At 24.5% G+C, this 9,266-nt stretch overlaps 1 pseudogene; it reads left to right on the forward strand.

Moving 5' to 3' along the window:
* Positions 1-7,700, forward strand: part of LOC105620433 — a 44,241-nt pseudogene extending 36,541 nt beyond the window's left edge.
* The last annotated feature ends 1,566 nt before the right edge of the window (positions 7,701-9,266 follow it).

Genomic DNA, 9,266 nt, shown 5'->3' on the forward strand with positions numbered 1-9,266 from the left:
AAGACGAAATAACTAGTTTATTACTAAATACAAGAAATATATATATATATATATATATATATATAAACGTTTCGGTCTTAATTAGACCATCTTCAGTATAAATTTATAATCAAACATTAATTACATGACATTAATCACAATAAATTGAATGAATATTACGTGAAAAATTGTCAAATTTACGATTCTGTCAATTATTATTATTTAAAAACGCTCATTTAGATTTTGATGAACACGTAAATTACGATGTAGCACTATGTGTTTCTTGTTGAAATTAGTTTAGCTTGTGGCACGAAGCATAATTTCCAGATTCTATTCCACACAAACAATTTATCAATAAGTGTAAAATTAAAAATAACAAACAATTACAAATAAAATAAAATAATATTAAATTTATATCATACCTGCAACACAACCTAAGATATGATTTTTATTATAACAGTAGAATACTCGTAATTTCATTAATTTCGATTACTGTGATTCTTATCATGAGCTTGCTTTTATTTTATACTTAAATATCCTTAAAGAGAAGGTAATTATTGTAGTGAGCTGAAGACATGATATTTAGTGTAGGAAAATATATATCTGGTAGACGATCACCTTGTTTGTTTAGAGACATAGTTTGTTTTTTTATGAAGATCATTTCGGAGATTAATCTTTTTTTGAAAGGATGGTTCAGAATCTAATATTTGAATATTATCCCAATTTAAATTATGTTTATGATTTGCTTGAAGTACTACTGACATTGATTCTAAAGGTTTTTTTATATTGGATTTATGTTACAGGAACATCCTAGTTTTTAATTTCCGTTTTAATTTCTACATGTAGAATTACAGTCTAAACAATTGATTTTATAAATAACATTACATTGCTGTTTTTTCCAGTTTGTCTTTATCTAATTTTATGAATTTATTTAGATTATTCATTGGTTTATACCTATGCTATATTAAGATTGTTTTTTTTTCTGTGATCATTTTAAATTTTTCTGAGATTTTTTTGACATATGGAATTGGGAAGAACTTTTTTATATTATCGATTGAGTGATCATTATTATATAAATCACTTCATTTTGACAGAGTTTTAATTCTGTTTATGATAGAAAATATTATATCTAAAGAATAACCATTTTTTAATAATTCTTTGATCATGTTTGAGATGTTCTTATTGCGGTGTTTCGGATGCGAAAGAAATATGATCCTGTTCAATTGCCCTATAATTACATATTTTTTTATGGGTGATGGGATGGTTGGATCTATAGCTTAAAAATTTGCTGGAATTAGTCGATTTTTTGAATATATTGATTTTTATGTACCATTCTCCAATTTTACTGTAACATCCAGAAAATCAATAGAATTATCATCTCCATGCTCAACCGTAAAGTTCAATCTTTCATGATAGGAATTAAACTTCGAGTATCGAGTTTGATTTTTTGGTAATATTATTAATATGTCATCTACATAATAGATCAACGATAATAGCTCGAAATGTCAACATTAATGTTCGATAGAATACTCATCTCCAAATCTTGAATTACTAGATTGGAGATAATGGAGATCCCATGGGTAAGCCAAAAAGCCTGTTTAAAGAATTTGTTATCAAATTTAAAATAAGTTGAGTTAAAAATGAAAGAAATAGCATTCATAAATTCTTTTTTTGGAATTGTATTTTTTGAGATAAAGATCCATCTTTTTTCAATGCTTTTTTTAACTCCGTTGGAATATTGTGTACATACATAGATATAATGTCAAAAAATGCAAGTGTATAATTAAAGTTTAATGTCATTCTATTTATTTTATTCACTTTAATTCAAAACTGTTTTTTAAGTATCCTATTTCCTTTTTAGATTATTATCAATAATTTCTTTTAAATATAGCTAAATAGTATTGTGGGCTATTGATACAACTTACAATGATTCTTAAAGGGTAATTTTTTTTATTTTTGACAATTTTTGACAAACCATTTGAAACATTAACGTCTAAGACATATAGTTTATTATAGATAGATTGATCTATGTACTTCCTGTTCTTCCACCTAGTTAATAATATACATGTTTGGTTGGTCGTTGTCAATCGGATCTTTAATAATACTAGAATATGTTTTTTCGTCAGCTAAGATTTCATGCATTTTATTGTTGTATTCAATTAACTGCATTATTATCGAGTTATCTTTGTCTGTACGAGTAAAATGTCAGAATGTTCAATAATAAATCGTTTTACATCTTTTATTCCCTCTTTTAACATATTATTGTCGACATTAGTACTTTGATTAAACTGTTTAATTTTGTTTAAAACTTGTATGGCGTCATTTCTTATGGAATTACGTGTTGTCATCTAATTTATTAATGTTATTTTCAATAGATTTAACAAATTCTATAATTATTCTGTCATTGTTTATATTATTATTTGATAAGTTAAAACCTTGTCCAAATTGTAAAATAGCTTTTACGTTTTTTAGTATATCAATATTACTTAAATTAATAATCCATTATTAATATTTTCTAATTTAAAATTTTTTCTTCATCATATTCCATCAGATTGATGACAACATGAAATAAAGAGTCATTCTCTAAAAGATTCGTTTCATACAATGAAATATCATTAATTTTTGAAGGAGTAAATCTTGTGTTGTTATTGTTATTATTATTAATATTTATAAATTTATTATTATTATCAATAATCATATCAAAATTTCTATTCTTATTATTGCTATTATTAATTGCTATTATTAAAAGTATTATTATTATTTTTTGCCTTAGACCAAGATAAATTGCATATAATAGATTTTATAGTTTTCTTTTTTTGTACAGATAAAGCAATTCGCAGATTATGCAATTTTTTATTAATTTTATTATATTCCTTAAACAAAATTTGGTTAAAATTTATTCCTCATAATGTTCCAAGACCTATGACTTGTCAAAAATTTATAAAGAAAACCCTTTAAGAATCATTGTAAGTCGTATCAATAGCTCACAATACCATTTAGCTACATATTTAAAAGAAATTATTGATAATAATCTAAAAAGGAAATAGGATACTTAAAAAACAGTTTTGAATTAAAATGAATAAAATAAAATGACATTAGACTAATTATACACTTACATCTTTTGACATTATCTATATACACAAATATTCCAACAGAATTAGTTAAAAAAAGTATTGAAAAAAAGATGAGTCTTTATCTCAAAAAATACAAATCCAAAAAAAGAATTTATAAATGTTATTTCTCTCATTCTTAACTCAACTTATTTTAAATTTGATAACAAATTCTTTAAACAGATTTTTGGTTTACCCATGGGATCTCCATTATCTCCAATCTTAGCTAATCTCGTAATTCAAGATTTGGAGATGAGTATTCTATTAATGTTAATATTCTATTAATGTTAATATGATTTATTATCGTTATATAAATGACATATTAATAGCACCAAAAAATCAAATGTACTCGATACTCGAAATGTTTAATTTTTATCATGAGAGATTAAACTTTACGGTTGAGCATAGAGATGATAATTCTATTGATTTTCTGGACGTTACAGTAAAAAATTGGAAAGTGGCCACATAAAAATCGATTCAAAAAACGGACTATTCCAGCAGATTTTTAAGCTATAAATCCAACCATCCCATCACCCATAAAAAAATGTGTAATTATAGGGCAATTGAACAGGATCATATTTTTTTCGCATCCGGAATACCATAATAAGAACATCTCAAATATGATCAAAGATTTATTAAAATGGTTATCCTTTAGATATAATATTTTCTACCACAAATAACAGAATCAAAACTCTGTCAAAACGAATTGACTTATATATTGACTTATAATAATGATCATTCAATCGATGATAATATAAAAAAGTTCTTCCCAATTCCATACGTCAAAAAAATCTCAGAAAAATGATCAGAAAAAAAACAATCTTAATATAGCATAGGTATAAACCGATGAATAATCTAAATAAATTCATAAAATTAGATAAAGACAAACTGGAAAAAACAGAGCAATGTAATGTTATTTATAAAATCAGTTGTTTAGACTGTAATTCTACATGTAGAACAAAATGGAAATTAAAAACTAGGATACAGGAACATAAATCCAATATTAAAAAACCTTTAGAATGTTAATAGTATCTCTTCATCAAGCAAATCATAAACATAATTTAAATTGAGATAATATTCAAATATTAAATTCTGAACCATCCTTTCAAAAAAGATTAATTTCCGAAATGATTTTCATAAAAAAACAAACTATGTCTCTAAACAAACAAGATGATCGTTTATCAGATATATATTTTCCTACATTAAATATCATGTCTTCAGCTCACCACAATAATTACCTTCTCTCTAAGGACATTTAAGTAAAAAATAAGCAAGGAGCTCATGATAGGAGTCAGACAGTAATCGAAATTAGTGAAATTACGTGTATCCTACTGTTATAATAAATCTTAAGTTGTGGTTTTGAAGCAGATATAATATAAATTTAATATTGTTTCATTTTGTTTGTAATTATTTGTTATTTTTAATTTTATATTTATTGATAAATTGTTTGTAAGGAATAGAATCTGGAAATTATGCTTCATGCTACAAACTAAACTAATTTCAACATATAGTGCTACATCAACAACATAACAAATTTACATGTTCATCAAAATCTAAACGAGCGTTTTTAAGTAATAATAATTGACAGAATCCGTAAATTTGACAATTTTTCACGTAATATTCATTCAATTTATTGTAATTAATGTCATGTAATTAATGTTTGATTATAAATTTATACTGAAGATTCGATCTAATCAAGACCGAAACATTTATACATATATTTTTTTTTCTTGATTTGAGTAAATTGTTATTTTGCTTCCAAATCTTGCATAGTGGTGTATGCCCTTTATATATATAATTAACCTAATATAATTGCGTTAAGTTTCTTCGAAACATTATTTCAAAACTTAATGTAAATATGTTTAAGAATGTTCCATTGAATCATTATTTCAAACGAAAAATTAATGTAAAACGAACATTCAATAAATATTAAATAAATGTTAAAAAAATCTTATTTCGAAAATGAATCATAAAACGTAAAATTCATTACGAAAAAACGTTTAATAAACATTAAATAAATTATCCTGAAAACGAATCGTGAAAATTAATGAAAAATAAACATTTAAAAAACATTTTCTCTCCATTCGGACCTACATGAAATAAAAAATGTTTAGAAAATGTTTCTTTAAGCCATTATCTTAAATAAACAATTGTAAAAAAACACATTTAATAAATGTTAAATAAGTTTAAAAAATATTTTTTCAAAATAAATACTGTTTCAAATAAATAATGTAAAACAAACATTTAATTAAATAAACACTTAAAAATGTTTTTTGAATAATTACTTCAAACGAAAAATTGATGTAAAATGAACATTTAATTAACATTAAAAAAATGAACATTTAAAAAATTTTATTTCTTCAGAACATCATTGTAGACAAAAAATTAGTATAAAATGAATATTTAATAAACTTTGAATAAATATTTAATAAATACTCCTTCGAAACATTATGTCAAACGGAAAATTAATGTAAAACAAACATTTATTTAAGTAAACATTTTAAAAACATTTCTTCGAAACATTATTTCAAACGAAAAATTAATGTAAAATTAACATTTAATTAACATTAAATAAACGTTTAAAAAATGTTATTTTGGAAACGAATCATAAAATGTAAAATTAATTACAAATAAACGTTAAATAAATTATTTTGAAAACGAAATTAATGAATAATAAACATTGAAAAAACATTTTCTCTCCATGAATTACTGCTTTTTGCGATTACAACTAGAACTTTTACATGCAATAATCTTTATATACAACTTTATATTAACTTCAAAGGAAATACATTATGACCATTTTTGTAGGAAGGTCAAAAATTTTAAACAATTTTCAAGAACACTTACATATTTTCACTATTTTATTTTATTTTAATCGCTTTAATGTTAACATTTTTTTTCATTTAGCGATTAATTTTATATAAAAATATATAATTTTCAGACAATCGCAAAATTTTATTTTGCACTGTGGTCAAAATATACCTAACCTTTTCAAATATGCATAAAATTTCAAATGTGCGTAAAAATCACAAATTTGAAATGATTTAATATCGCGAAATAATACATACGCCTATATTACATTTTCTCTTTTGAGTTTTTTAGGTGTGAAGAAAGAAGTTATTTTTGTTGTATGGTATAATGATTGTAAAATTTTAAATTTTTCAAAAATATTTTGCCTCTATTATCATGTTTTTTCAATTAATTTGAAAATTAGAATGCATACTCACTTGGACTTTAGCAACTCGGTAAAAACAAAGCATCGTCCAAATCAAAAATTCTTTCTAATATCATTGTTCTAATATCTAAGATCATTGACTGTAGTTTTATAATTAATTTTATAAATTATTTGAGCCTTTTTAAATATCTTTTTTTACTATTTTTAAACATTTTGACAAATATGCATTGTACTTATTTTTAATTTAATTTTATTATATTGGAAAGGATTCGAACTGCAATTGAAACGTATATAATTTTTGCATTATTAAAATATTATTTATTCACATGTGAACAGTATTGGCTCTTATAGGCACTTTTACATTCTGATTTAATTCTTTAAATTCTTATTCTCATTTATTGGTTTGAAATTAAATAATCAACTAATTATTTTTCTATTATTCATTTACATTCAAGTGGATTTTATTCTTCCAGAATTCATAATTGATAGTTTCACGTTACATCTTATTTCAGGAATAATTACTGTATTGACGTTCTTAGGTCTCGAAGCAAGAATAGATCTGCCTAAAGTTCCTTATCCCATTGTTCTGGATTTCTTCGTTTTTCTCTCATTTACATTCATCTTTGCTACTATAATACAATTTGCAGTGGTGCATTATTTTACGAAGTACGAATCGGGAGAGTGTTACTTTAGCTCTAATCTAATAAGTGACACTGAAAGTTTGAACGAAGAGGAAAGTGTAACTAGAAGATCAATGAAAAATCAACCGGTAAATACTTCTTTGAAGCAAGGAAACGTTAATTTTTACATTTATTAATTTCTATCTCTTTCTCAAGAGTAAAAAATGTTGAGACATAATCATTGAATCATAACATCTAAATAAATCGAAAAAGGACAAACAAAATTTATAGATTTAAAATATTTTTTTCTACTTTCAAGTTATAATATAATTTGATATTTAGTTTCAAGAGGGAATGATAATGGTAATGGCACTGATTATTCATTTCTATCATTCACATACAATAGATATCCATTGTTTCAGGATCGTTACAAGAATTTCACGAGTTTTATTGTGTGCAAGGATGTAGTAACCATAACTTCGCGATAAATGACAGTATCGAAGTGATACCATTGTCAGCAATTTCAATACCCAATAGGAATCCAGCGGTGACTGGACACTCATAGATATCTTGCGTGACCCGCGGTTCATCGTCACCACCACCGCCCCCACCGTCGCCACCTTCGTCATCCAAATATGTCATTTAAACTATGTTGTCCAAAAAACAACATCGACAAATATTTAGATAATTCGGTATCAAAAATTGATTAAATCAGTTGTAATATTTCCTCTCTTTTTCCTCACTATCAATCTCTTCTATTACACATATCTGTCGCGCAGCGAACGGATCTACTATTACAATTCCAACATCGTGTAGATAAAAGACTCAATTACTGACACATTAAGAGATTTTCAAACTTAAACTTAATTGAGTACATATCTGGCAGGTTTAAACACTTTAATTTGTCAAAGATTCACTTTTTTATTTTCTTGTAACTTTAACTTAATAAAAAAAGTTTATTTATCTCAATAAATATGGTTCATTTTATTAAATTAAATAGTTGCTGAGATCAGTGTTCCTAATATTGGCAATTCCAATATTTCTTTGTCCATAATTCTGGCAATCGAGTGATCGTATTATTGACAGTTTTTATCTGACAGATATAAAATCTAAATTAAAGTTCAATCAAATAAATAATTAACTAATAAAATAATTAACAAAAACAACTCGATAAAGTTAAATTAAATTAAAAATAAATATAAACCCTTAATTCTTTTCATTTAATTGTACAGGAATAAATAAATCATATATCAATCAAAATAGCTGATAAGAATTACAACAGTCATTAATGTAAAGATATTAACAAATACGTAGTAATGTCAAATTAATAATAACAAATTATTATAATACAAAATTATTTAAGTAATTAATTTATCTTTATGTTAAGTATCACAAAGAATAATAAATGTATGTATGTATATATATATATATATATATGTACATCTATTATTCTTTATATATATATATATATATAAGTACTAAAAAAAAGGAGAATTCTCGCGTAAATTCGCGTATAAAATTAGGTTTCTAACTTTTATTTAAAAAAAAAGATACGATTTTTTTCTTTAGAAAAGATTATAATTTAAAAGAATGATAATGAAGAATGAAAATTGATTTTGAATGAAGAATGAAAATTTGATAATGTAATAAAAATCATATTAACATTTCAAAAACGAATATAAAAAAAATTACTAAAATAAGACATTAGCGTAAATACATTGTTGAAATGTTTTCTAACTAAATAAATTTAATCTAACAATAGTGAGCATATTAATTTTCTACGCAAAACTAGATCCCCCACTTCTTCTCATGCTTAAAGACATTTGACTTTTCACGCAAAACGAGGTCTAGCCCACCTCTCCCTCTGCCAAAAAGTATTCGACTTTTCCTTTGATTATATAACGAGAACTTCTCTGTTACACAACATACTTAATCGAGTTTAATAATATCCGTAGTTATGAAAGTGACCAATCATAGTTGTTGCTCGGAAGAATGAAACGACTGTAATTTGTTTCATAACTATGGATGTTATTAAATCCGATTAAGAGTTCCGTATAAACCCAATAAACGAGAATAGATTAAAATGAATTGAAATTTTTTTTCTATCCGAATGCGTATTTTAAATAGCGAATACCTTTTTTGGATTTAATTGGATTCAATTGGATTCAATTAGATTCAATTGGATGCAATTGGATTGAAAAACTGTGTTTCAAAATTTTGAATTGAACAGTATTCACAATGCACAGAAAAAGCTAATATTATTTTTAGATTGAAAAGTATAGAGATATGCTCTATGCAATTCCTACAAATGAATAAAAATGCATTCAGGATTGAAAAGCATTCATTTTAACATTCGTAAATCAATATTTCTGAAAAATCTAA

The sequence above is a fragment of the Atta cephalotes genome (genome assembly GCF_000143395.1).
Source record: "Atta cephalotes unplaced genomic scaffold scaffold00026, whole genome shotgun sequence".
NCBI lineage: Eukaryota > Metazoa > Arthropoda > Insecta > Hymenoptera > Formicidae > Atta > Atta cephalotes.